This window comes from Anas acuta, chromosome 1 (genome assembly GCF_963932015.1).
Source record: "Anas acuta chromosome 1, bAnaAcu1.1, whole genome shotgun sequence".
NCBI lineage: Eukaryota > Metazoa > Chordata > Aves > Anseriformes > Anatidae > Anas > Anas acuta.
Genome location: NC_088979.1, coordinates 28,522,499 through 28,549,454, shown reverse-complemented (window position 1 = coordinate 28,549,454; position 26,956 = coordinate 28,522,499). Strand labels below are relative to the sequence as shown.

The window sequence follows — 26,956 nt, the reverse complement described above, 5'->3', positions numbered from 1 at the left end:
GTTTATAAAACCTACTATTCAGAATTATTGCTGGTGGAGGAGAAAATGGGTGAATCCCTCCCTAAATAACAAAACCCACCCAGCATAAATGCACCGTTGTAGTGGAAAGTTATTAAAGACAGGGAAACAGATTCTCTTAAGTATATTACATTCCTCCTAGCTCTTCCTAAAAAAAAAAAAAAAAAATAGGCTAAAAGGATAAAAATTCAGAACATCTAAGCAAGCTGTAAGGTTTCTGGTACTTTTCATTCATTTCTAGCCTTCTTAAAGAATTAAGAAAATTAACCTTTCCTTTCTTCCTCCCAAATTCACAGAAAACTTGCTCTTTTAGCCCAAGAAAGCAGTCACAGGCCTAGAGTAAAATTTTATGCTCTTCTAAGCTGGCACCGAGTCTTTTATGAAAGAAAGGCAGGCGAGTATTGCTGCTTAAGTATTCTAACTCCAGAATGTACATCAAAGCTCTTCTTGTCCTCAACAGAATGCTTAACGCTCAAGTAGCATTTTGCAGGAACCCTGGTGGTAAGTGCACAGGATCAGTTTCCAAAGTACTGCTGGGAAAGTGGAAAATGCATTAGTCAGTTTTAGCCAGGCTGCCCTCCTACTTGCTATCCTATCTGAAATTGGTAAATACTAATAAATCATGAGATGGCAATATAGCATTATGCACATAAATGAATATATTTAAAAAATGCCCTGATATGTAAGTTAATACTACTTGCAGTAGACAGAATTATACATATTTTTAATTCTGCTGCATCTTAGGATTGCATGGAACTATAATAATACAACTGAAGACCAAAAAGAGGCCTATAGCTCCGAATGCAGCCCCACTTGTAGAGGGCTAAATTTGCTGTACGTCTGCTTCAGAAGATTTAGGGTCAGAGTGACAATGCTGTAAAATAAGGGTCAAAGCACAAAAAAAACCCAAGGCCACAGAACAAAGAGCTTTTCGTGTCCTGAAAGAAGTTGCTTTTTGTGCGCCTGCCTTTTGGCTCCGACAGTAAATTTGTCTTTTCTTCTGAATCTTGACATCATCACTACATGACTTCTATGAAATGCCAGACAACTGTATGACTTATGAAAGGTAACACCAAACTGTTAGAAGAAATTGACTCAACGGTTAATGGAATCCTTGAGTTAACAGCAGAGGAACACCTCCTGCTAACTGCTGTAATTTTTCCAATCTTTAGCTCTACTTCTACAACTTCATTATTTAAGCAGTTAATTGATAACAAGTTTTAGGGGGTCCTTAATGCCTTTGGGGTGCAGACTCCTGATCATACTATCTACTTAGATTGTTTAGTCAATGGTAGCTGAAGAAACAGGCAGGAGCAGCAGCTCAGAGAGAAGGCTGTTTTATTCCCCGCTCCCTCATCCCTCTTCATACACAAGATATCCATCTATACACACACACGTGTACATACTCCCATCTAAAAAACATTTAGAGGTTACCCACTCCCCCACTAGGGAGACAACCCACAGAACTGAGCTAATGCACAGGAAGATGGTGCTTTCCTGAGGCTGACACAAATTGTTAAACATGAAATCGATTTTTCCAGGTAGGAAAATGAGATTCACTTAGGATATACCTTTTCAAAATGACAACGGTTTTTGCTAAATAAAAGGAACTTTATCCACTACAAAAAAAAAAAAAAAGAGGATGCTGGGTGCCTCTTAAGGCTTTATATTAAGCTAGATTTTCAATATTTCACTAACAAGCTTAAAGTAAAACCATGCTGAATTAACCAGAAGTTAATATATCAAGAAAAAAAATGTAAAATCCAATGCCTAAAAGCACAGTAGCAGTGAACAAGAAATCTTAATTGTATTATCAGTCCTATCAAAATGCCCAATCAATTTCCCATAAAAAGACATGAATATCTTAATTAGTATTTGACACCCCCCCCCCCCATTTTTTTTAAATAAAAGGCTAGTTGATAGTATATTCTTTGAGGAAATACCAGTATTGAGAGAACTCTCCCTCATATCCCAAACCCTGTATGAAACAATCTGAATTATCACAAAATTGTCTTTTTTTTTTTTAGCAGGTCTAAAGCACAACATTTTGAAAATCAGATCTTCCTTATTTCATGTTAAATATTTTCCCCTTCAAAAGTGAAGCCTTTTGCTCTCAAATTCACTATACTTACATATTTTTTAGTCCTACTAGCTTACTTAAAAGCTGGAACTTGAGATTAAGATATATGGGATTGAATTAAAAAAAAAAAACACAAATAACTTACCTTTTGACTGTGGAAATCTATTATGGTTTCTGTTTGAAATCCAGCAAGAGAGAATATTTTCAGAAGGAAGCAGATTCCTTTGCTTTTATTCTGCATTAAGCTATAAGATACCTGATCCCTATTTTAAAAAGAGCATTTCAGAACATTATTTGTTTCCCTTTCTTCCTAGAAAATTAGGACAGTTGAAAAATACCTTATAGGAAAAGCCTAGTGTCACATACGAAAGGCCTACTCCAATCATCCTACACTTTCTGAAGGAAATGATTACTCTTCATCTCTCAAGAAGCACTGGTGCGAGTATACCAATTTTCCTTGTGGTGAATAGCAACCCACAAGTTGAGGAACTGATGCAAACTGGCAGATTTCCCCTTCTAATTCTGAGTCATATGCGTCATCTTTTTGTCAAAAGCTGGGAAGAAAAAGAATCTCTCCTCCAGCCTGCCACATGAAACCACCTGCTTAAAGACAGAACAGAACAATATTGCAATATTGGTCTGCACATTGCTTATACTTCCACATTTGTTCTTGCTTTGCTCAAATAAATAAAATTGCGAAGACAGCCTTAAACGTTCACTTATCAGCAGAACTTATCCCTTTGATTTAGGGCCAAAAAAAAAAAATCAAACTAGTAAAAGGAAAAAAAATATATAAAAACCAGCCGTGTTGACACAGATTGGTAGTGTCTTACCTTCACAAGACTAAGAATTCAGTTCCTTAAAAGCTTACATGTATGCTTGGTTTAATCATTTGAATACTCTGCCAGATTTTGTATAAAAATTCATACTCTCAAAAATCAAGAGTTCATATGTAGGGTTGGGATATCTTCTATCACTGAACCTGATCATCAGCTAATTCCTTACTGCTCCCCCCCCCACACTAAAACAAAAGCCTCCTCTAAGACCCAGAGAAGCTAACCACAGAAGTGTTCAGCTGTCTTCCTTTTTTCTGTTTGTTGCATTTTGCAAGTTATAAAGTAGAAAAGCAAAACAAAGCGAAACCTGTTTTCTTCTGTCACAGTTTCATCAAGGTCAGTCACTGTGGGACTATACATCCTGCGATGACACAAGCTCTCTTCCAAAGGCTCCAGCTCTGATTAAGGTTGGGTACATCACTGCCAGCAGATTACATATTTTCAAATTGCACTGGAGTTGCTGACCAGACCTGCAGAGACAGGGGCAAATTACTGTAACAATGCACTGCAGTATTTCTATCCATTTGTGGCACTGCCAAAATGTTTTGTATATAATAATAAAAGCAGTAAAAGCAAGAATAAGTTTTAGATATCTACAGTAAACTGTAGAAAGAAAGCAAAGATGGTAATTTCTGAAAACTGGTGCAGAATGGAGGAGTAACCGTGCCATTTTAACCTCAGATCAGTGTTTTTATATGTAAGTGTATGTAAAATAAGAAGTGTAACTATATAGAAAGACAAACACACAAGCTGATAAAATACCCTTGGTGTAGAAATCTGTACTGTGGCACTTGCAAGCATTCACATGGCTGGATGCATACATCTCAGTATAACGAGGGAGTCTGCATTGCTAAAATAAGAATTCTTGAGTGCATTTCAAGCCCCATGACATCACCCCTTGCACTACAGGTTACTATTTACAAGCGTTTGAGCCGTTCCGTGGATCTGTAACGAACGTCGCAAGCCGTGAAAACGAGAATTTATTATGTAATGCACTGTTATGTAAATTGTTTAAATCATGCACAATATACACAGATGATCACTCCTCCACAGTTAAATACTAAATACAGCACTTGATTGCTCATCTTACTTCAACCGAGTTTCTGCATTTGATAGGTTTTGCTTGATAAAACTACACACACAAAGTACCTGTCTGATGCCTTATGTTGTTTTTAAAATGGAAATCAATTTATACTTTCGTTTTAATTCAAATAACTCAGCAGTATTTTATAAGGGCTCTTCTGGCTATTGGTATTATTGCACATTTGTTAATATTTGTTAAAAAGAACATGGTTTCTTAGCTACTAACATATTTCAGCAAATCCAGAATATTTTCTTTGATACTTGAAAATAAAAGGCATTTAAGTTTCAGTGCAATATTACTTTACCTCCCCAAACCCAGCATCTTTCACATAAGATCTAAAGGGTTTAGCGTAGCACATTTAAAAGAAACAAAAAAGACCACAAATTATGCCTTTTAACAGTGGCAAGAGCGAACGAGATGAGAAACTGTCAAACAGGCTTCTTAACTTTTAATTCAGCAAAGCAGTAGGAACTGGTTTAAGTTCCTTCTCATTCAGTGGAGCACTCCAAGAGACCTAAGTTTTATTTAACCTGCTTTTCATATCCAGTAAAAAAGATTTGGGAGGGTAATCGCCAAGGCCAGCTTCTGCCTGGAGAGGGGACCCACAGAAAGTCCCCCCCCAGGTTCCCTCTTTTTCAGTACGGGGCCACAAGCAGGCCTGAACTGCTCTGGGGTGGACTCTTGCTTTGAATTGCCCTCTAGTGTTAGCCTATATGAATTCCTACCTCAGTGACAAGTTCTGTTCAGGTTTTTACATAATGGAAAGTGGGTCACCAACTTAAGTTGTATTAATCTAAATATAAAACTTTAAGACAATTTGAACAGCATTTTGGAGGATCGTTTGCATGTCAGAAGACCGTGAGGTTGACAAACAGAGTATTACACACCAAAAATGCAAGAGGAAGTCTGTATTCCTAAACAGAAGAAAAAAAAATCAAGGACAATAAGTTTAAGAGAACTTCAGAACATTCTTGTATTTTACATTTCCAATAATTTCTTATGCAGTTTCACAAAATATCGATTTCTGAAACAAACACACTGTATTCACAGCCAGCTTCACTGTGATTACAGTGACATAGCTGGAATCAAAACTTTCATGAAAATTGAAGAGTTACTGGTGTAAAAACAGAACCCAGCCTACGAGCACTAATATTCAGGAGGAATTACCCTCACTGCCGATTCCAGGATCTCCTAGTTACACTCTAAACCTGGATGCAAAACAGGCACTGTGCAAATGAAAATCCAGATTTTAAACCTTGTAATTCCAGAAAGAAAAGTCCAAGCATTTTCTTTGCTGTTTCAAACCATGTTTTATCTCCTCTTGTACTCAGATGCAATGAATTTAGGACAAAGTATAGAAAATGTATTCTTGGTAACCCTTGCATTATCAGCTAGAGAGAGAGAGAAATTAAGATCAACAGAGGATCCTTTGCTTAAAAAAAAATAAATACTGTCATACAGAAGTACAGCCATGCTGCCTGAGAACTGAAACACAGTCAGGTTATAAAACAGATGAAGGAAAATACACCTTTCCCTGCTGCTTGTGTAACTGCTGTGCTTGTCACTGAAAGCATCATTCTCCCTTCTCCTGAGAACTCGAGGAAAATCTTCGAGATGTGGGGAGCCTGAGGGCAGCAGGGCAAGTACCTAAGCAGAAGCCCATTGTTTTTGAGAAGGGGTTTGTCTGCTTGTGCAAGATACTGGTGGTACTGTCAGACACGTCAGGGAACCCTGCTTTGCAACAGACTTTTCAGTGTATTTATAGACAGGCTTTCTCCTAAGAGCAGTTACAATGTTTCACAACAGAATCCTCCTTTTCAAATTCCTCATCCCAATTAAAATATGTTATAGCTTCTCGCAGGGGGAAGCAAAGTGTTTGCAGAATAACTCAAGTGATAACACCCTTAGGACCACAGGATCTGCACATTCTACCAAGGGAAAAAAAAAAAGTGCTCTGAAAGAACACAGAAATTCTAAATCCAAGGTTTTTATTTCTCAGATTCACTGAAATTCCTGTCTTCCCCTAAATTTTCAATAAATCTAAGTGACTTAGAGCTATTTTGATGTAGGGAATTATCAGTTGGAGTTGGGGAGATCATATATATTTTTTAAAAATATTATAATATCAAAGTTAACCTACTGATGTTGAAAATTAACACTTAAATCCATATTTTTCTAGAAAAAAATACACCCCATGTCAACTTTTAAGTGGATAGATAAAATTATGAATTTTTTTTGCTCAAAGGCATCAAAAAAATACACAAAAAAAAGAGGACAAGGGAAATAAAAAGCAAACTCTTAAAATTTAGTGGATTAATGGGAAGGTGTAAATATTCTGGAGATATTTGCACACTACCAAGATTTTTAGATATTGCACAAATTAAAAAATAGAGGCACAATTATCTCCTGATTTAAACTCATCTTAGCAGCATATTTTACTAAAAGCAATAATTTTCCTCAAAATATTGCTGTAAAAATTGTGAATAATATTACCAAAAAAATCCCCCCCCAGCAAGAAAAAGAAAAAAAATCTCCCCCCAACAGGCTTGCAAATAAAAATCTACTGTGAATATCCATCTATTTAAAATAAATTCAAAATTGACAAAGCTAGAAGCAGTGGGTTATTCAGAAACACTACTCAATTAGCAATCACCTCTTCATACATGCTCTTTTTTCATGTTAGTTCATGTTAGTTTGTGAGCAGCAGCCCAAAACAAGGTGGATTAATAACCATCAAGGCAATAGCTGCACATTTCTGAAAACTGGGATTAGGTTTTTCTCTCTCCCCCCTACCCACAGCTTAAATGCGTGGGTTTACACAAACCTCTGCTTTGCTTTTGTTGAAATAAATAAATAAATAAGAAGGGGCAATACCCTACTTTTGTGCCTTTGCCTTGGAGGGAGAAGCACGAGCATTTAAATATGCCAGTTAGCACGTTTTAACTATTTTTCCTGATGAATTTGTATATCATTTGTTATTCTTTTTCAATTGCTTTGCAGGATCGCTTCACCAACAGACAAGGAAAAATGAGGTGTAAGTACACCACTCTTAAATCCTTGCTGTACAGCTGTTTCATTAAATGTCTAGTCTAATAATAAAAAATTAATGCTTATTTCAATCTAATAGTACACGAAACTCCACTTTAAAATAACGTTAGGGCTGGATCTAGTTAAAACTAACAAAATCCAGAAAATTCAGTTCTTTCAGATTTCAAAATCTAAACCAGCCATGCCTAAGATAGCACAGGGTTGCAAACAATGCCTGATTTTACATGTGCTGTAACAACTGGGCATGGGCTGCATTTATAGCTACATCTCTCTTTCAGGAATATTATTTAAGCTGCCTCTGAAAAGCACCAGAAGTCCTTAAGGCAAGCACAGATGAGCTGACAGCTATCTGCAACAAGTCTTTCAGAGGAGCAGTGAGTGTGCTTTGTGAGCTATCAAATCATGATTTAGGCAACGAGGTCTGCAGAGCCTCGAGTGTGCACCTACATTACGGACAGTAAAAGTGGCCATGAAAAAGTTACCCCTGAGAAGCACTCCAGCAGAGAAGCCTGTACATTTTTATCTTTTCAGCCTCATTACAATTAGATATTGCAAAACAGTTGACGAAGTCAAGCATACAATTTGCAATAGCCACACCAACAATTTTTTTTAAGGGGCCAGCACTGCAGCCCTCGTTTCAGGCTCAACTTCCAACAAAATCGCTAGTTTTGGTAAATAAAAACTGCAACAGCAGGAGCCAGGGGTAAGAAATTAAAACACACCCCACAAGCCTTCAAAGTTTCACCTCCTCTGTGGGGCATGAAACAGCCAGGCTGCCCAGTTCTAGAACAAACAGGCTGCCCAGCTCTAGAATAAAATTAATTAGGCCAAATTTCAGCCTAAAAGTGCTCTAGAGCCAATCAACACTTGAAAAGTGGCTTCTTATGGTAACTGACAACTGCAGCACTCTCGAGAGGGATTTCAGCCTGTAAATGAGGAAGATAATAATTGCATTACTGCAAAACTCTCCTCTTTGGTCTTTTTAAAAGTGATTTAACTTGTCTTAAAAGCTCTGAATAGTTTTATATATTTTATTAATTAAAAAAAATAAAAAAAGTTTGGATCTAAGGACAAACATGGTTCTGCAAATCCTTATTTGTGGAAGTGAGGCACTAGGACTACTTGTGTATTTAAAAGTTTTCAGAATTAGGCCCTAAATTTAAAAATCCTTTGATATACAGTTGTGAACCAGGCATTATTTTTTTTTTTTTTGCTGAATAAGAACCTATGAGAAATACTCTGAACTTGTGTCAGCCCAAGGAACACTCCATCAAACTTTCACCTTTTAAATATGTCACAAGGGAGCCTTAGATACCTTTGCCTTGCAATATAATCCTGATTTTCATTAACAAGAATGTAATTGCTTTTGTACAGGAAAAAAAAAAAAGGAACAAAAAGAATGAACAAATTCAAAGAGGTGTTTTGTGAAATCCTTATATTCTTAAGAGAACCAGAAAAAAAAACAACCAGACCCACATGCAGTACATTCAGAGCAGAGTTTCTGGACAGACTGTAAAATATTTATTTATTTGGGAGCATATTAGACATGTTACCCAAACACTAACAGCATTAATAAAAATAGTTTTATTGCGACTGTTAAGCACAGAAAAGGGAAAAAAAATTTTAAAAATACCTATTCACTAATCACAAATTGCAAAGTTTACATAAACTTCTGTTTCACTTGTTTTCCTCTAGATCCTTACACTTTCTGTATTCAAAGTTTTGTTTCTGAACTGATAATTTTCTGTAGGTGGTCTGAACTACCCATAAAATCATACTATATTTTTCATATAGTGAAAACTAGACTCAGAACATGTCTGCCTCGATTACTTCTATGACAGGAGGTGTATAAATGGTAAAAGCCAGCAGTTCCTAGGTTATATTAGACATTAGTTACAACACTGAGGAAAGATGAAATTTACACTTCACTCGATCTGCTTGGTAAAAATTAGCAGTTACTAGGATAATCTCAAATTTTGCTTTTTAAAACTTCTCCTATTTTATGGCACAATTACTTCCTGAAAAAAAAAAAGTGTTCTTAAAGACAGACAGATTTGATTAAGGATAAAAACTGGATTCCAGCTGAAAGCTGGAATTGCTAAAGTCACGACATGTTCATAAAATTTGTTGTACTGTAATATATTTTGCTGAAGATAAAGTTTTACAGTTTTTACTGCTCCATTTAATATTTAAACAAATTTACTCAATCCAAGAACAGTTACTATTTTAATTTCAATTGTTTATATAAATGGTTAGTTAAGATTATTCATATACAAATAGATAGGTTATGATTACTCTGAATGGATTTCTCAGTTTCAGCCAAATTAGTACCTTTAGTGCAAAGCAGGACTTGCAGTATGAGTGTCGCCAGTCTGTATTTATTATTCTTAAATATTCAGTATTTTACTACATAAAAATCCATTTACTGACAAATACATACATTAAATTAATTTTCTGACTATGCTGACACAGGTAGAGGCCTCTGAAGACCACTTTTTCTTGTTCCCTACTTTTTAGCTTGTCAAGTAGCTAGGTTTTTTAGTATATGTAAAAATAAATTTTGTACACCACATTTGAAATGCAGTCAGCTAGCTCTCTGTTATTTTCTACAGCACACCCTTCCAACAAAAAAATTAAATTACTTAAAAACAAACACTTATATGCCCTATACTTTGTTTTCAGATTAACAACATTTCAGTTGGAGTAATTCCCAAGACAAGAATTTGAGGGCAATATTATATAGGGAATTTATATAACTTCTATGATCAAGGCTGTTGTGAACTCAGCTTTTTGTACATATTTTGGCCACTTCATTTCCTCCCGAGGACAGCTTGTGTGAATACTTTTCCTTAGTCTCTTAAAATTTTACAGAAGGAGTGTAACTAAGAATTATTTTACCAAACAAAAAAAATCTTGAACAAACCCAGAAGAACTGGCCTATTTTGAATAATCCAAAAAAGTTACATTTACTATATGCATTTTTTAAATAAAGAACACATGTAATAAGAGAAATGTTAATATAATATATACCATGCTCATGCTCCATCAACCTTCCAGAAAGAGTTTTTCAATCACAGGACTAAGCCGTTCTCCAAAATCAGCTCTCTATTGAAAGGTCGAAACCTGCAATAAAAATGTCATGTATTATAACATATTTCCAACACCCACAGTTTCATGGTTGATCCCCAAACATAGATGTAGGTCATCAGGTTGACCCTCACATTGTCTATGTTACAGGAAATCCTAATTTTAAAAATACTCTTTTTTTTTTCTAAAACCAAACTGACTTGATTAGGAACACCTGTGATATGCCTCTTTATTATCAGAAGCCTCTTGAAACAAATCAGATTAGCATGCTCTGCTTTCATTCTTCCTGCAGCATTTTAAGATGAAAGTAAGAGGAAGAAAAAAAAAGGGGGGGGTGGAGGGGGAGAACCCCTCCTAATCTCTCCCTCCACCCTCAAACGAGCAAACAGGTAAGTACAAACTACTTAAAGGATGTGTGATTACTGCTGTCACGCTTCCCAAAATATTCTACAGACTATTAAGTATTTAACTTAGAGTGTTTTCTTTAAGGAGCTTTAATTTCTGCTCTTCAAGGCAACCCCCATTACTACCTTTATTAAAATGTAGCTGAACAAATATTGGTTTCTTTATAACACATGGTGGAAATAGTGGAGACATAAAATACACTCAGAGTAAAAATTAAAAATAAAATTAAAGTTTACACCACCCCCCCTTCAAAAAAAAAAAAAGTCCTGAGAGTAATCAGGTAAGAACAAAGTAAAATTTGATATAGGCAGCAACTATATCCAAATATCTACTGGAGAAAACTGCACACTCACACAGCCAATTTCTTAAATTTATTTGGACTTTTTTTCACTGTAGATACCATGACAAGACACATCCAGTGCCTAATAAATGAGCAGCAGATGCCTAGATCAGGTCACCTGCTTCCAAATATTTCGATAATTTTGCTCTTTGCTGCTTAATCATATTCTAAAAAATAGTAAAAAAAATCTCCACTGCTGTGGAGCTCAAACAAGCACCCTGCTTTAATAAGAAAAAGGAATTTTCTTTATTTTCATGTATATCACACCTCATCTGCTGCACCTCTTGTTTTTTTTAGAAAAATAAGTTTGTGCCTTTAAGCCAGAAACACAAAAATGCTTCTCAAAAGTTCCCCCCACGCTTATATTGAGATTTAACAATCTGAAAGATAATATTGAAACCAAACTTAGAGAAAATCGTCTAATATGAAAATATAAGGTTCAGCTCTAATCCTTGTGTAATTCTCTTTTTCTCAGTCGAGACTTCAAAGTGAGTTTTAGCTCACTCGAAATAATTAATTGCAACTAGATTTGATGTTGAAAAGTTTATTAATAATCTATTTACTGTTGATACACTCATTGCAGTTTCTGAAAACAAACTAAATAGGGGAAAAAAAACCCCGTGCCTATTTCTAACAGTGGTTTCCTTTAGACATTAATAACGATCACTGAAAGTCACTGCTATTTTTCAGTTTTGAGCAATATAACAGCATCATCTTCAGTTTTAGGAGACATCCCGGGAAGCTTTTAACAAAATAAAAGCTAAATGTACACGCTTTACATTTTCTCCTGTTCTATATGTGGCAATAAACGTGTGTCTGCGTGTGTGCGAGGTCATCCCTACACACTGGCAACTGCTCCCTGCCGAGATATGAAGAAGTGTTCAGAATTATACTAAGTAATGAAACTTTGGGCTCTCTGGAAAGATAACCTTTTCCTCTCTTTTTAAACGATATGCTAAAATATTGTTAGATGTTAATATTCAAGGAGAAAACTGTCAAACTGAGAATTAGCTGCATTAGAGCTCAAGTTCTGCTCTCCCCTCGAATGTTCAGGCAAGCCTGCTGGAAGTTCTCACCCAGCAGCAAGCACACGAACCTAAGATCAAACCTATTGCACTGTTAGGGTGCCACCGACAGATACATCCCAGAGGTTCTCACACCACAATTCAAGTGCTTTGAAAGCTCACAGCGAAGGGTTAAAAAAAATTCAGCACAGACGTTGCCTGACACCCTATTAAACATGGGCAGAGGTTTTTCTACCTAGCTCCATCTAACCATTTCTGAAATCGCCCAACCTCCAAAATTCAGATGTTTTTCACCATCTAGATCCCTTTTTAAGCCTATCTAGCTTGCTGTGTATTAACGCATCAGTTACCTAAAAATTCTACAGGGCTCCTGCCAATAATTCACAAAATAAATAAATAAAATCGCAAAGCAACAATTTCACAGAGTTAAAAAGTTATTGGAAATCCCTGCCTACACATCTCCACCCTGTGTGATGCCCCCTTCATATTTATGGGGCACATCATAATTATCCCTGCCTTAAAAGTACATTACTAGTTCTATTAAAAAATTAGATGTCTGTGTGAGAAGAGTCACAGAAGACTATGTACAAAAGTAATTTGGGCAGCCTGTTCAAACAGCATTTCCCCAAGTATTCCTGATAACAGAAATAGCATAATTTTTGCTATCAGGTCCCAGTGTTAGATGTTGAGTGGCCAGAATCTGTAATAATACACACACACACACAGCATCTGTGGAAAAGTCGGGTGTGTGTACACCAAGTTATTTTTCTTGGTAAAAAATATCAAGAAAATATATTTCTGCTTCCACACAGAAGCCTCCAATTTCATTCCCCATTTCTTTCGGGGACAGAAAAAGCAAGCCCAAGATGCATTTTACCTGTGACAATTTGTACTAAATGAGGATTACTGGAATGCCTAGCACCGGGCCTTAGGTATGGGTGGATGAGTAAACCTCCGACCCAGAGGATCTGCAGCATACTTGGAGAACAGAGTGCTAACCTCCCCTGTTGTCCTTCACACATTCAGTGGTTCACTGCTTCCCAATGCAAATAAAAATCCCTAAGTTCCTGCAACAGAAATGCTGTTATGGGACAACTTTTGGGGAAGGAAAAGGTAGCCTGCTTGTAGGTAGATAAAAGTGCCACAGGAAAGCGGTGATACACCTGTTAGGGTGGCTTCTGACACTGGGGATGGATGAGATGTGCACCTTCCCTGCAGTGCTCAACAGGCAGGGGGTATGGGGACAGGTAGTGTGCTTGCAGCTCCACTTGTACTTTGCTGCAGAATTGGACTCATTACTGCGAGGATAATTAAGGAAATAAAGGCTACAATTGAGGAGCAAATCCCCTCCCATGGCATTACATTTTGGATGGAGGAGTAAGAAGTCCAGAATTCCAGAAGCTAAAATGGAAAAAAAAATCCAAAAAAAATAGAAAAAATCCCCCGTACACCTTGTAAGCGCATAGTGTGCCTTTAAAATGTTACTACAATAGGATTCCTACGAAATTCTACCCCCAAGACACACCACAGTCAGACACAACTCATACTTTCAAATTACCGACATATCTGAAAACTAAAAATCTCAGAGTTATTCCAAGCTTCGGGAGATCTGTACCTATAAACACAAAGGGTAGCTCTTGGAAACTTTCAGTACAACTTGGTGTGTTTTTTTTTTTTTGTTCCGGGGCGATTTTTTTCCTTTAAAAAATATTGAAAAAATTAGAAAAAAATATAAAAAATAAGAGAACAACTGGGGCTTATTTGGAGGTTTTTTTCTTGAGAATCCAGATAAAGGGTCCCACAAAAAAAAATTAAAAAAAATTTAAAAAAATAATGTATAGGTAGTACATGGTATACACCGAAGAAATATTCTATTAGGCACAGACCTCTAACTTTCACTTAGCGATATAATGCAAATACATACGTTGAGATCTTTAAGTTAATTTGATATTTCCTCCGAATGTAACTTTTGCAGGGCCAAGTAATCCCTGTTAATGTTTGACATTTTAACTAAGGTGAAAAATGCAAGCAGCTCTACAAGGGTCTATTCAGCCTACGTGATTTTTCCCCCCAAATATCTCAAAAGAAGGAGTACATCAAATAGAAGAAAGGAAAAGCTACTCCACATACCCTATAGATTGATACTAGATTGCTTGCTGCTTTCATTTTAGCCACACCCACCTTTATGTAATTATAAAATGTGGGAATGGTGCAGCTGAGAAATAAAAAAGCTAAAAAGAGCAATTGTTTGATCCGGCCAAGTACGTATCAAGCAGAGATTTTAATTAAAATGAAAATAGGTACAAACTGCACGCTAGCGAACACGGCTGTCAGACGGCGGGGGGAAAAAAGCATACGCACCTGTACGACACCGAATTAGAGCTTTTTCTCTAAATAAGCCATGAGGCAAGACAGTTATTTCCTTGAAAGTGAAAGTCAGTGCCTGGGAGTGTGCTTGCACCGCTCAATAGTGCAAATCTCCTCCAGCCCTGCTCCTTTCCAAGTGTCCAGAGGCAGAATGAAACAGCTCTGCGCACATTCCCATGCTAACTGCTCGAACCGTTTCTCGAAGCACTCTGAAAGTAGCGCCGCGAGCCTCCCGAAATAAGTGCTAAATTTCCAGGGGCTCTTACTAGTATCGCGATTTCGGAGGTTACGCCGCGTTTCCCTAGCTATCGGCGCACGGAGCTACAAATTGTAGGGAGCGAGCGGCGCAGCTATTCCTAGGGAAATTAAAGAAGGAAAAAAAAAAAAAAAAGAAAAAAAAAGGGGCTGGAAAAGCGCAATTTGTGTACTGGATTCAAAAAAAACCCAAGGCACGGCAACTCGGCGGAGCCTCCTCCTCCGACTATTGTATTTCTGCGTGACACGGAGGGAAGGGGAGGTGGGGGGGGGGGGGGGGGGGAGGGAAAAATAATAAAAAAAATACCTTGAATCGCGATCCAGTTGCCGTGTTGGAAAGGCTAAAAAAAAAAGGGGGAAAAAAACATACAAAAAAAAACTTCTGCATTTCGCTTTAAGGCTCCGGGCGAGCACACACAGCGGGCTTTTGTACGGCCCCGCTGCACCCCGGCTCCCCTCCTACGCCCCGCCGTTAACTCGTTGCTCCCGGCTGAGGGGGGGGGGGGAAGGAGCCGAAAGGCGGGGGGGGGGGGGGGACACGCACAGGGAGCCGAGCATCCTGCGCTGGAGGATGAGGAGAAAAAAATAAAATAAAGAAAATAAAGGGGGAAGGTATCGCCCAGGGGTGGCCCCAAAACGGAGGGGGAAAGGGGGAAGGGGGGGGGGGGGGGGGAGAGGTGGTCCTGAGGGGGTTAAGCGGCTCCCGAGGGATGGGGACAGGCAGGGTGACAAGGCCGGGGGTGGCCGTGCTGTGTCGCCCCCCCTCAGCCTCCCAGGGAGGGTTGGGAAGGCGGCGCGACAGGCGCTCATGTCGCGACACGGGGTTCAAGGAGGTGGGGGGGGGTGGAGGGGGGGGCGGAGGGGTTAAGCCGCTGGCACGGAAACGGGCGGAGGGAAGGCGAAGCACGGCGAAGGTTGTCCCTTTTTTTTTATATATATATTATATATTTTAAGAGAGAGAGAGCGCGGAGGGGCATTAATCCGGGTTACGAAAACACAAGGGGGGGGGGAGAAAGGCGAGGCGGGGATGCCCCGAAATAATTTCCACAGAGGGAAAGGAAGGCGGGTGGAGGGGGGGGGGGGTAAAAGAGAGAGCCTGTCACCTCCTGTCACGACACGGCGGGGCCGGCCCCGCAGCCCTCACCTCACAGCCCCGTCCCCCAGGGCTGAGGGAGCCGACCCGTGAGGGGGCTGAGGGGGGGCTCCCTCAGCCCCCAAACCGCGCCCGCTCCCCCCGCGGCTCTTACCGCCCGCAGCCGAGGCTCCGGATCCCCGAATCGGCGGCGAAGGAGGAGAAGGTGAAGGAGGAGAAGGGGACGTTGGAAGAGGAAGAAGAAGGAGGAGGGAGGGGATGGGAGAGAGAGAGGGAGGGAGGCGGCGGCAGCGAGCGGCCCCGCGGCAGCGCCGCGCTGGGGCACCACTCGAAAATGGCGCCGAAAGAGCTGGGCTCTTCATTCAAATTCGTTAGGGCCAGCCCCGCCGCCCCGGGGCATGCCGGGAACGGGGGGGGGGGGTGCTCGGGGGCGGGCGGAGTGTGGCGGTGCTGATGGGGGGGGGGGGGGGGGGGGGCTGAGGCAGCGCCGCGGACACGGCGCTCGCTGTCAGTGCCGCCCTTCCCCCCCCCCCCCCTTTTCCTCCTCCTTCTTCTTCTTCTTTTTTTTTTTTCTTTTTTTTTTTTTTTTGCTCCCCCCCCCGCCCCGCTCGCAGCCCGCCCTCTCTCCCTCCCTCCCTCCCCGCCCGCGCGCGCTCCCGACCCAACCGCCGCTGATATGGTGGTTGGTTATGGGGGGGGGGGGGGGGACAAGGGGGGAGGAGGGAAATGTCACCCGAGGTGGGTGAGGGACGGGACGGACAGACAGGCGGACAGCACGGAGAGACGGAGCGGCCCGCCGGCTTGTCAAGGTACAAGGGGTGTGGGGGGGGCAGCGCTTTTTGGGGGATAAGGGGAGGGAATAGGGAGCCCCCCCCCCCCCCCCAGTCCCGGCTCCTCAGGGCTCCCCTCAGGGCTCCGAGCGCCCGCGCGGCGCGGGTTCGATCCCGCGTCCCACCCCCACGGGGGAAAAAAAACACTAAAACCCAACAAACCACCCCAAAATAAAACCCCAAACCTCCCCTCAGCTCCCCTCAACCACCTCAGCTCCTCATCACCCCATCACCCCCTCATCGCCCCCTCAGCCCTCTCAGCCCATCCCGGCTGAGGGCGGGTGGGCTCCCCGCAGCCGCAGCGCGCCGGGCGCCCCAAAAACCGAGGGGAAACACCCCAAAAACGCGCATTTACACCGGGGAAACACAACGGAGCGGCACTTCTCCCCCCCCCTTCCCCCCCTCCTTCCCTCCCTCCCTCCACACCACCTCCCAGCCGCCGGCCGTTTCGCAGCGCCGGGAGGACGAGCGGCAAACTTTCATTTTCGGGGCGGCGGGAGGTACCTGCTGCTCGGCAGCCGCCTCAGCCCCCTGCCCCTCACGGCGACAGCGGCCCCGGGGAGAGCTCAGCCCCCTTCTTGCACTTGACTTGGGGCTGAGGAGCTGAGGAAGGAGCCTCCCCCCCCCCCCCCCCCCTTATAGCTCCCCTCAGGCCGCAGCGAGCCCGAGCGCATCGCGGCGAGCGGCTCCTCGCTGCTCCTAACGCCGTTTGGAGTTGTGTTTTGGTTTATTTTTTTTTTCTTCCCTCGCAGGCTCGCTGGAAAAGGGTGGAAAAATAATAAAAAAGCAGAGCTTCCCCCCCCCATAAGACGCACACACAGCCCGGACCCGCACGCTGTTGTTGTTGCCGCTGCCGCCGCGGCTCGGGGAGGATTTTCGAAAGTGCCTGACGCGAGCTGAGGAGCTGCTGCCTTCCCTCCCCACCGGCTCTGCAAAGCTTCCCCGCACGGATCCTGGTCCTGCACAGCCCAGCTGGACTCCTCGCAGCCGAGTGTCAGCAGGCCCGAGCTTCCCCGGAGCCCACCGCCCGCTTCCAGAGCTGCATCCACCAAAATAATCCACGAAAATATCAGCAGATTCCGTAGGGAGAGCCAATCTCTCTCTCTCTCTCTCTCTCTCTCTCTCCTCTCTCTCTCTTCCCCCTCTTTTTTTTTTTTTTTTTAACCAACTGACACAGTTGGAGAGAACAGCAAGCTTTTGGGCTCACAGAGCTTAGACCATCATGGCTACGAAAACTGTGCTGCTAGTCAGAAAAAAAAAAAAAAACAAAACACAAAAACACGTAATTCTGGAGCTCCTTAGTGAAAAAGCAGTGCAAAACAACGTGTAAGTAATCACACAGCGAGTATTATGCATTTATGTCGGATATTTTCCTTGCTTTTCAAGCCCGGGATCATTCAAGAAACTAATTCCTATTTTTTTTTAAGCGAGTTCTCAGGGAAAATGAGCCAGATGCAAAACTCGAAATTCATAAAACCTTTTTCTTTGAAAGGGAGAAAATATAAGCGGTTTGCAGTATTTTTCAATTTCACTCTTATTTTATTAAAATTATTGTGAGTGAAATTTTCAGAAAGTGTGCTTTTGGACGGAAGACAGTGATAGCAAATGTCTCATATTTTTTTCAAATTTTTTTCTTTTTTTTTCTGGAGGTTATGTGCCTGTGAAATTAGAATTTTGTAGTAGAAATAGCAATGAAAGCAATAAAGAAAAATATAAAATTATGATGTTGCTTACAACCACTCCTCTGTACTTAGATTATGTATAGTTTTGCCCTAAAGTAATTCTGGCTATTATTTTTCACCCATTTTTTTTCCAACCATAATATAGAAATAAGATACAGCAGATAGTGTGACATTCTGTTTAACGGGACAGGGTATTCTCTTAAATGAATCACACTATTGTCCTTTCGGATGGCTTTTCTGAGGTCTCCTTCCGATTTTTAATGAAAGTGAGATTTTTACATCCCCTAATATCTAATCCTCACTCTCGGATTCCACACGTAACGCGCGCAGGCCCCGATCCTGTACAGGCTGAGAAGCATTTCGTTCTGTGTAAGCACACCGAGTGGCTCTGTTCCTTCTTGTGCTCTTGTGTTTCAGACTTAAGCTGATAGTTGTATTACACAATCCTTATTCTCAGTATTACTTAGGACTGCACAAAACATAAACCGAATGCAACGGGCTCGATCTACATCTTCCATTTGTATCTCTGGGACGTGAGTTAAATCCTGCACAATTATAATAATTTGAGGGTCGGGACGGTGAAGTATTTAACTGAGTATCAGGAGGAGTAAGAAAGGCAGTCGCTCTAGTCTAATAATCCATGCAGTACGAGGTGGGTATTGCATTCTCTGGCTGTAGCATCTGGGAGAGGATCAGCAGTGTGTTTCCTCAGTGACTAGCGAAGCCAAAAAGTCACAGCAGGAACACAGCTGAGGACAGAAGGGAGAGGAAAGGGATTTTGAGCCTCACCAAAATGATGTCAATTCTTTAGGTCAGATTTCCATTCCAGATAACTTGGGCTCATCAGAAGGGTGGAAGTCTGATCGGCTGTGGTAGCAGATACGAGGTAAAGCTGCAGCCTCTCTCCTGGACTCCTTTCCTTACACAGTTCTCGTCACAGCAGTACCTGCATACCTTGTAGTGGTGCCAGGCCCCTGTGAGAGATGCCTGTCCTCAGAGAGCGTCATTATATTCTCGGAGAATCTCCCACTACTGTAACATGTGACGTTAGCAGCGTTTGTCATATTATCTGGGCTCTTGTTGCCAGGGGAAGGAGCATGTGCAGCTGAATGTTTTGAGTTTATTTCATCTGCCTTTTTTTTTCCGTATACGTGTTGTGCATTTATGTTAGTGAGGCAAGGTCAGAGTAATGTGTTTTGTTCTTCAAGCCAAAATGTGGTGGGGGTTCTGATGGCCCTTAGCTCCTAGGCGTATTCATTCCCTACACTTGCACCAGCCCCTGAGAATGTTCTGTCTCTAAAAATGTTAGCTTTTCTCCCCTAGTTGTGCAAGTTGTCTTGTGTCAGGAGAGGAACTGTTGACAACTGGATGCGGTTTAGAGGCCTTGGCATTCATTTGGGAGCCCTGGATTTAGGCCCTGGAGGATCTGGGGACCCTGAATCTGTAATTTAAAATTCTAAAGCAAATGAGTATTGAGTGGAAGAGAAGGACTTGTAATAACCTCCACTGCTGAGATGACATCCCCTCCGGCTTCCTGAGTTTCCTCTCTGCAGCCGACTTGGTGTTTGGGTAAACCCAATTGCCTAGGTCCAGTTGGGAGGTGGCAAAACCCAAGCAAGATACACATCTCCCCAAATGGCACAGAAGCTCCCAGCTAGCCGGGGGTGATTAGAAAGCTGGAGGCTGTCTTCTGACTCAGGCACGCATTACTTTACAAATTACCTCGCTGTGTGTTTTTAAGATTTATTTTACAACCGCGAGGATTAGAGGAATTTGTTGTAATGAAAACTGGCGTTGGGTCATTACCGGGCAACTTTTTAGCTAGGTGCTTTGGTCTGCCTGGGTGCTCGCCTGTTACTCCCCCGGTCCAGTTCCTACGTGAGCAGGACCAAAAGGAGGGCGCCAAGATACACCCACACGTAGCAATTATAACAATGTTCTCAAGAATTGCACATCTACGGCTTATTTTGGGCTTGGGATGGCATATGTGCATGCAGCCAGTGGGAATTCCAACATTTTTTTATATTTGTTTCTCTAATTTAAGCCCTGCCTTGCTCTTGGTGCTTATCCAGGCTTCTTTGCTAGATCCCTGGTAGGGATTCAGCTAGGCCTCCCTTCAGACCTCTTCTGAAAATCTGACAGCAGTTGAAGTTTAAGGTTTCGGTTTAATAATCTAGTGACTGTAGTTGAACATCCTCTTTCATTTATGAGTTTTCTGCTTCCTTCTGTAGTCATTCGGCCTCCGATTTGCCCTGACAAACACAGGATTTGGAATTCATTACTTTTGCCATTGCAGTCTGCGAGCAATGATGGAGGTTGTAATTTAGGAAGGACCAAAGTGTGCACCATTTATGATCGCTTGGGCGCTAGGCTGCAGTGGCAGTGAAAAAAATTCTAAACTCACCAATTCAGACCTGATCTAGGGGTACTTTTCTTGGCAGTATGGACTGCAAAAAGTATGTGCTGGATTAGGACATGCATCTGCTTTATTGATTTTCCTATAAATAGATAGATGAGAAAGGAAACCCTATTATTTTTTTTAAATTACTATTATTTTTACTGTAGATTACCTAGATTACCTGATTTTTCAATAGCCAACTTTCAATCTATTTTTTTTTTTTCAGTGTCTGAAATGCTCAGCATAACATAAGACTAACGGTACAGCCAAAAAGTTGGGTTTACCATATTTTCATTCAGACCTGATACTGACTCTGACACAGCTGTAGGCCTACCTCATGATGATGAACACATCCATGAGGATTCAAGAAAGATTTGTTATTGAACTTGGGTTCTGTGGCGAAGTTTTGCTAAAATGTTTTGCATAACTGTAACTTCTAAATATTGTACATTTGCAATGGATTTGCTTGGTTGGGAAGAGCGCTGGGTTGTAACCTGTGAAAACTGAAGCCCATTCTTTATGGATTAATTACAGCGGAGCAGTTGCAAAGTGATCTTCTCTGCAGTACCCACAAACTTCAGCCTTGAACTGAAGAGGACTCATCAAATGGTGAGAAAATAGTGTGGTTATCGTGACTATGAAGTTATTGAGGGGATGCTCTATTGTTTTCTTCTCCCTAGCATCAATTCTGTTATTTAACTGGCATTAAAGTTAGATATTTTTGTAGGGTAATTGCTGGGACCATAATTTAATTTCCCATCTTCCCCCCAGTACATCAGTTGTTACTTTCTCAAGCTTTATTATCTTCTTGCCTGTCCTTTCCTTTTCAAAATAATGGTTAGTAACACACTGAATTTATTAGCTAATTTCTTTATTACTTGCTTTAGCTTTAGTCCTGTGCATGTGCTGAACTCTGTCCACATGAGTATTTTTATCAGCAGCACTAGACGGTGGGGTAAAACTCAGATAAAGTGGAATTGTTGGAAAGATTGAAGCTTAAACTTCATGGATATGTATGCCTGCATTTAAACAAAGTGCTATTGAAATTAATACAGGAGTGAGGGATCTGGAAATGCTTTAGCTAGCACTAATTTGTTTGCTTTTATGCTGTTCGATTCACTTCTTTTAAGATGGCTTGATGTAAGTTGTTCATTTGCTTCCCTCGCTTCCTAATTTCTGGGAAATTTTGAAATCTGAGCTTCAAAACATTTATTAAATTTTAGTAATGCTCGCGATTCTCATAAAAAGAGCAGCACATTATTTAACCGTTTTATGAAATGGGTGATGAATCTGTCGAGGAACTAATTCTATCTCCAACTCGCTGCCTTAGTCAGGTCTGTAATCTTACTCTAGCTCCCTACCTACATTAAGTCGTGATTCTTAGATGTATGGATTTATTAAACATGCATCTTACAAACAGGGAGTTCCCTTTTTTACAGCTGTAGGTGGAAGATGGAGTATTAGTGGCAGGAGCGTATGGGAGAGTATAATTGCTGAGTGTTGGTGCTGGCTTCGTGGTCAGTCAGAGAGATGTCAGCTTGAAGTAACGCTGTACAGATCGATCCATAGCTTAGCAGATGGATCACAATGACCAGAAGTTCACAGGATGCTGAGAGATGTCCCAGAACTTTGTTGGCTCACTGTGTTGAACCGAGTGGCTCGGTTTCTGTTTTCCTTTAGTAACTGTGTTGTAGAGGAAGGAGTAAAAGGGACAGAACCCTAGTAGCGGCTTATGATTTCCACATTTCCTCCTACGTTTATGGTTGTTACCATAGAGATTGGAGTACTGGGTCTTAATCCTCTCCCAATTATTTACCAAAGTGGGTTTGGAAGTGCAAGTGTGTTTAGTAGGCAGAAGAGATAGATGGTGAGCCCTGTGTGCCTATAGCTGAACGACACCCTGCGTTAAGGATTACTTTAGTACTGTCATCAACCGCTGACCGAATTTAACCTTTGCCAGAGTTATTTACCATCTCATGTATTAAAAATAAGATTTAATACTTCAGCCAAAAAGAAGCAGTAGTTTTCAGGCAGAGTGCATTGAGATATAACCCAGAGGTCATTTATTTTTAATACAGATTCAACAGTCTGCTGCTTTTTTCTTCCTCAGCTACTTTCCCTTTAGTTTTCTTTTTGAGGCCTGCTTCTCAAATTAACCTTAAGCACTTAATTATTTACACTCTGCCTCATGAAACAATTAATCTCGTACTTCAGTCACGATACTCGCATGAGTGTAGCTGGTGAGAGAATCCACATTAGTCCCTTGCGTCTTGTACTTGAGTTTTGCCTATCTGATAACCAATAGGCTGGAGCCAGGCGAGCGCCAAAGTGTGAGTCAGCATGCAAGCAGGGTAAGGAGTTGGGGCTCAGATCTGAATGCGTGCTTGATACTACAGACGTAGGGAATGATTACAAGATGATTTATTCATATATATCTTTTTTAATTTAAGCACTTCTTTAGTTGTTTAGCTGAGCAGAGTTTAGATCCTCCATATGCTTAAAGTTAAACGGTTAAAGTTAAGTCTATTGAAGATTTTCTTAAAGCATATTTGGAGTTGATGTAATTCTCTGCCTTCAATAGAAGTCACATGGTTTTGAAAACCCCATTCTCATTGCTCTGCTAAGATGATAATTTTGTTTCTTTTATTCCACCCTTTTTTGTTAAAGTACTTTCATTTCCCTGGCTATTCCTATTCACGTTGTCTCCTTCTAACCTTTCCTCCAATGTCCAGTTTTCTGTTAACTTTTCTGCACTGATTATTCTTTGTCTCTCTTCCTTTTATTGGAGTTTTGGAGAGGTCATTACACTCTTTCAGTTTCTTTCCTTCTTTCATCAGTTCCTGGAATCCATCAGCAAATAAAACCCTCTGATTTCAACTATGCCTTTTTGCTGAGAAACACACGAGTCAAAATTCAATGCTAGGGCAATAGAAAGGCTATGAGGAGCACAGTGCATGCCATTTTTAGATAAGGAAACTGGGACCCGCTTATTATTAAAAATAATTCTCTAAATTCGGATAATTATGATCTAAATCCAGGTGGTGGCATCGGGATGTTAGGGTGATTCTTTAAATAACCTTTATGCTTATTCTATATATATATTAAAAATAAAAAAAGTCAAGGTACACTGAATAGATCCATTGATTCTTTAAACTTAATGTCACCATTCAGTTACTGAGCTATGTATCCCTGAACTTTTCTTAAGCCTTGGGAGATACAGAAAGAAACTGGAAGAGAAGCAGGGGTCTACACGAAGGGCAGTCCACTGGAGTCTTGGTGAGTTCAAAAAATATGTATAAAATTTTATTCCTGTTAAATTTTCACCTTTATGAAGTGACATATACTTAGGGTCCTGTGTACAGTGGCAAAACAAAGCCGGTTTTATTGAAACAGTCTCTACATTCTCTGGATTCGTTTATACTATCATCGTGTAAAAATCTGGGTTCAGTTATAGCTGAGTTTGTGGTGTGACTCCTGAATGAAAACAGTAAAGACATAAAATTCATTAGTTATTTTCACAATGATTATGCTACAGTGTTTACATGCCCAGTTTCTGAACAAAACAAGCTATATAGGATTGTGTTTTCTCCTCATAATTTTTGAATCCAGCGCTTAATTTCAGCTGCATTTGATCCAGGGATAGAGGTTACAAAGTCAAGTTTCTGCAGTTTAAGTTACAGTTCTTAGCAGATGGGATTAGAGAAAGGACTCAAATTTGTGCCCCCAGGACAGAAAAAGCTGCAGCTTGGACTTAGAAATTTTCTGTTCTGTTCAACTCGTTAACTTTGTAGAATCACAGAACAGTTTGGCTTGGAAGGGACCTTAAAGATCACCTCATTCCAGCCCCCCTGCCACAGGCAGGGACACCTCCCACTCGACCAGGTTGTCCAAAGCCCCATCCAGCCTGGCCTGGAACTTGCCACTTATTGCCACTTCTTACTTCCTTCATTATTTGGTCTGACAGTCGGGGTGTGTGTTTCTTAAACCCAGCCACAACGTGGGTTGCTCTCAGTAATGAGAACTTGGTGTTTTGCGAAGGAATTTAGGGCAACTATTTAGAAGGGAGAGGGAAACCAACCAGGGTAGTGTCAGCTTGGGATTGCTGCACAAGTGTGCTGGGAACATGTGCAGGCCTGTCGAAGTGACTAGACTTCATTACTTTTCCAAGCTTCATGGTCATGGCACCTTCAGAACTGATTGTCCTGAGAGATTTGGTCTGTGCCCTCTTCTCAGTCAGTGAGAAATTGGCAGGTGACACCCGCCAGAGGTGCTGCTTCACTCACTTTGCAGGCTTAGGTGGGCGGCACTAACTTGACTGGTGTCTGATACTTCTAAATCTTCTGTGCAACATTAGATCAGGGCCAAGATACAACACTTTTTAAACAGGGCTGGAGCACCCATCTTTAGACACAGTTGAACTTCTCAAAGTATAATATGTACATTTTAAAAGCAGTAACATGGGGAAAAAAGGCACACTTCAAATTCACTAATTTGTAAGACAACTGCCTTGAAATGTGTTGTAACATCTGAAATGTACAGCTCAATTGTCCTCCTGCCCAGTTGAAAACCATCAGCCTGGCAGCAATACTCCTCACCATTTTCTGTTTATTTACAAGTTAGTTGTTTGACAAAATCACAGCCAGTAAGAGAACAACTGGTTGTTCAAAGACAAAAAAGGAAGGAAAGAAAAAATGACTGCATTCCAGCTGTATGGAACTTCTGGTTCCTCTGTTAGATTCTCAAACCCTTTCATTTGGTCCTAGTTTTGTGTTTTTATTTATTTATTTTTGAAAAGTATTGTTGTTTCCCTAACTGTATCTATATTAAAGGCACAAAGAAATGTCTCCTCCTTGATTCTAAGATCTAGTGGTTGTTCTTTGGTCCTTTATCACCAGTACTCTTACGTAGTGTCACCAGTTAAATACTATTTCATAGAACCCGTAGCTGACCTGTTTGTAAATGGTTTATAATACAGAAAAGCGTTGTAACTTCCTTTGAAAGATCAACATAGATGTGTGTTTAATGAGAACAGCAAGGTCAAATAATAAAAGTTAAGTTTTCTGTGAACAGTGAAGATGTGGTATATATTTAACATTACATTTGTTCTTCCTGTGTTTTAAATGATGTTCAGTAAGAGCTTAAATTTAGGAAACAATTATTGTTGATTTTCAAAAGGATTTTTTGTTTGAAAAAGCTCACGTTTAGTCTAAAAGTAACCGCTATTTCTCATGTATTTTCAAAGACCTTGGTCTCGTGTGCTGCTATATGTGGCCAGATCTGTTCATGATCATGAAGACCTCAATAAATTCACAGGCCTGTGCTGTCTCCCCAACATGTATGTTGTGAGACAGATTTTATGCAGGCTTAAGCGCTATCAAGCAACTGTCACTGTAGACCAAAGGAACTAGGATAACATGGTCTTGCAGAGTAATAATTAAAAATATATCTACATTTATATTTCAAATGTATATCATTTGAAGTTCCCATGATGTGCTATCACTACATGTAAAACCCATAAGCAATTTTAAGTCAACATTCTGTAAAAAGGGAATTAAAGATTCCTATAAATAACATGCAACTTAAATATGTATGGAACTCCTTTATTACGTGCTAAATGCTGTAGTAAAACAGGCTATCAGAAGCTTTGCTGCATGTTACTAATTTATTTTTTTTCTCCCAATATTTTCACAGGTGTGTGGAGGAACGGGTCCCATTCTGGCTGTTGTTACTCCCACATAGGTGGACTCTGTAACTGATTATGTGTGGGTAGGGCCCTAATTGAAATTAAGGAGATTCTGCAATAGTGCAGGGTTCTGTTTGTGAAAGTTGAGTTGCAAGATCAGGACCCTACTGTGACTTCTTACTGTGAATTCTGTCACTGTATCATTGCTTGTGCTGGAACCTGCCTTTTGGGATAATGTAAGTCCTGCTTTTCCCCCAAATGTACTTTAGACATGAAATAATCATAAAAACGTTCCTAATTAGAAAATAAATATCATTTACATGCGTTCTTTTAATTATGTTTTTTTGGCAGTACCAAATAATATATTCCTCAAAACTTCTTAATGGCACTGAGGCTTTGTGGATAGTTGGTCACATGATGAGAAAATTCAGCTGTAAGTACACTGAAATGATTGAATTTTTCAATAGCTAGTTTTTACTGATGTTGACAAACTAATAATGATAAAAAGGTTAACCGAGAGGTTTGACTTATGCGTGACTTCAGTTCTTTTTGGAAAATACATGGAATATATCCATTAGGGATTTCATTATTCTTGTGTAATTCACCGTGTGAACCTGGAGTCCTTCTGTACTGCTGCTAGGTAGGGAGTTTTAATTTGTTTGTTTTCGTTGTTTTCAGAATAGCGTGTTGCTGACTTGCTCTGTATTTTCACCCATAAACTTCTT

General features: G+C 40.7%; 2 long non-coding RNA genes across 16 annotated transcripts in view; one reads left to right on the top strand and one right to left on the bottom strand.

Moving 5' to 3' along the window:
* Window positions 1–2,697: 2,697 nt before the first annotated feature.
* LOC137852507 (uncharacterized) overlaps window positions 2,698–26,956 on the bottom strand; it is a 62,108-nt gene continuing 37,849 nt past the window's right edge. Inside the window, exons 3-6 of one of the 2 annotated variants that reach the window (XR_011093892.1) lie at window positions 15,793–18,899; window positions 14,853–14,886; window positions 10,097–10,189; window positions 2,698–3,404 (exon numbers count right to left, since the gene is read on the bottom strand). This is a non-coding gene — a long non-coding RNA (uncharacterized lncRNA). The remainder of the gene's footprint in view (window positions 3,405–10,096; window positions 10,190–14,852; window positions 14,887–15,792; window positions 18,900–26,956) is intronic. The other variant, XR_011093891.1, reaches the window with a different exon arrangement.
* LOC137852466 (uncharacterized) overlaps window positions 16,306–26,956 on the top strand; it is an 85,768-nt gene continuing 75,117 nt past the window's right edge. For 11 of the 14 annotated variants that reach the window (XR_011093864.1, XR_011093865.1, XR_011093867.1 and 8 more), the window contains exons 1-5: window positions 16,306–16,447; window positions 17,221–17,794; window positions 21,083–21,157; window positions 23,754–23,824; window positions 26,240–26,664. This is a non-coding gene — a long non-coding RNA (uncharacterized lncRNA). The remainder of the gene's footprint in view (window positions 16,448–17,220; window positions 17,795–21,082; window positions 21,158–23,753; window positions 23,825–26,239; window positions 26,665–26,956) is intronic. The other 3 variants (XR_011093859.1, XR_011093877.1, XR_011093879.1) reach the window with 1 other exon arrangement.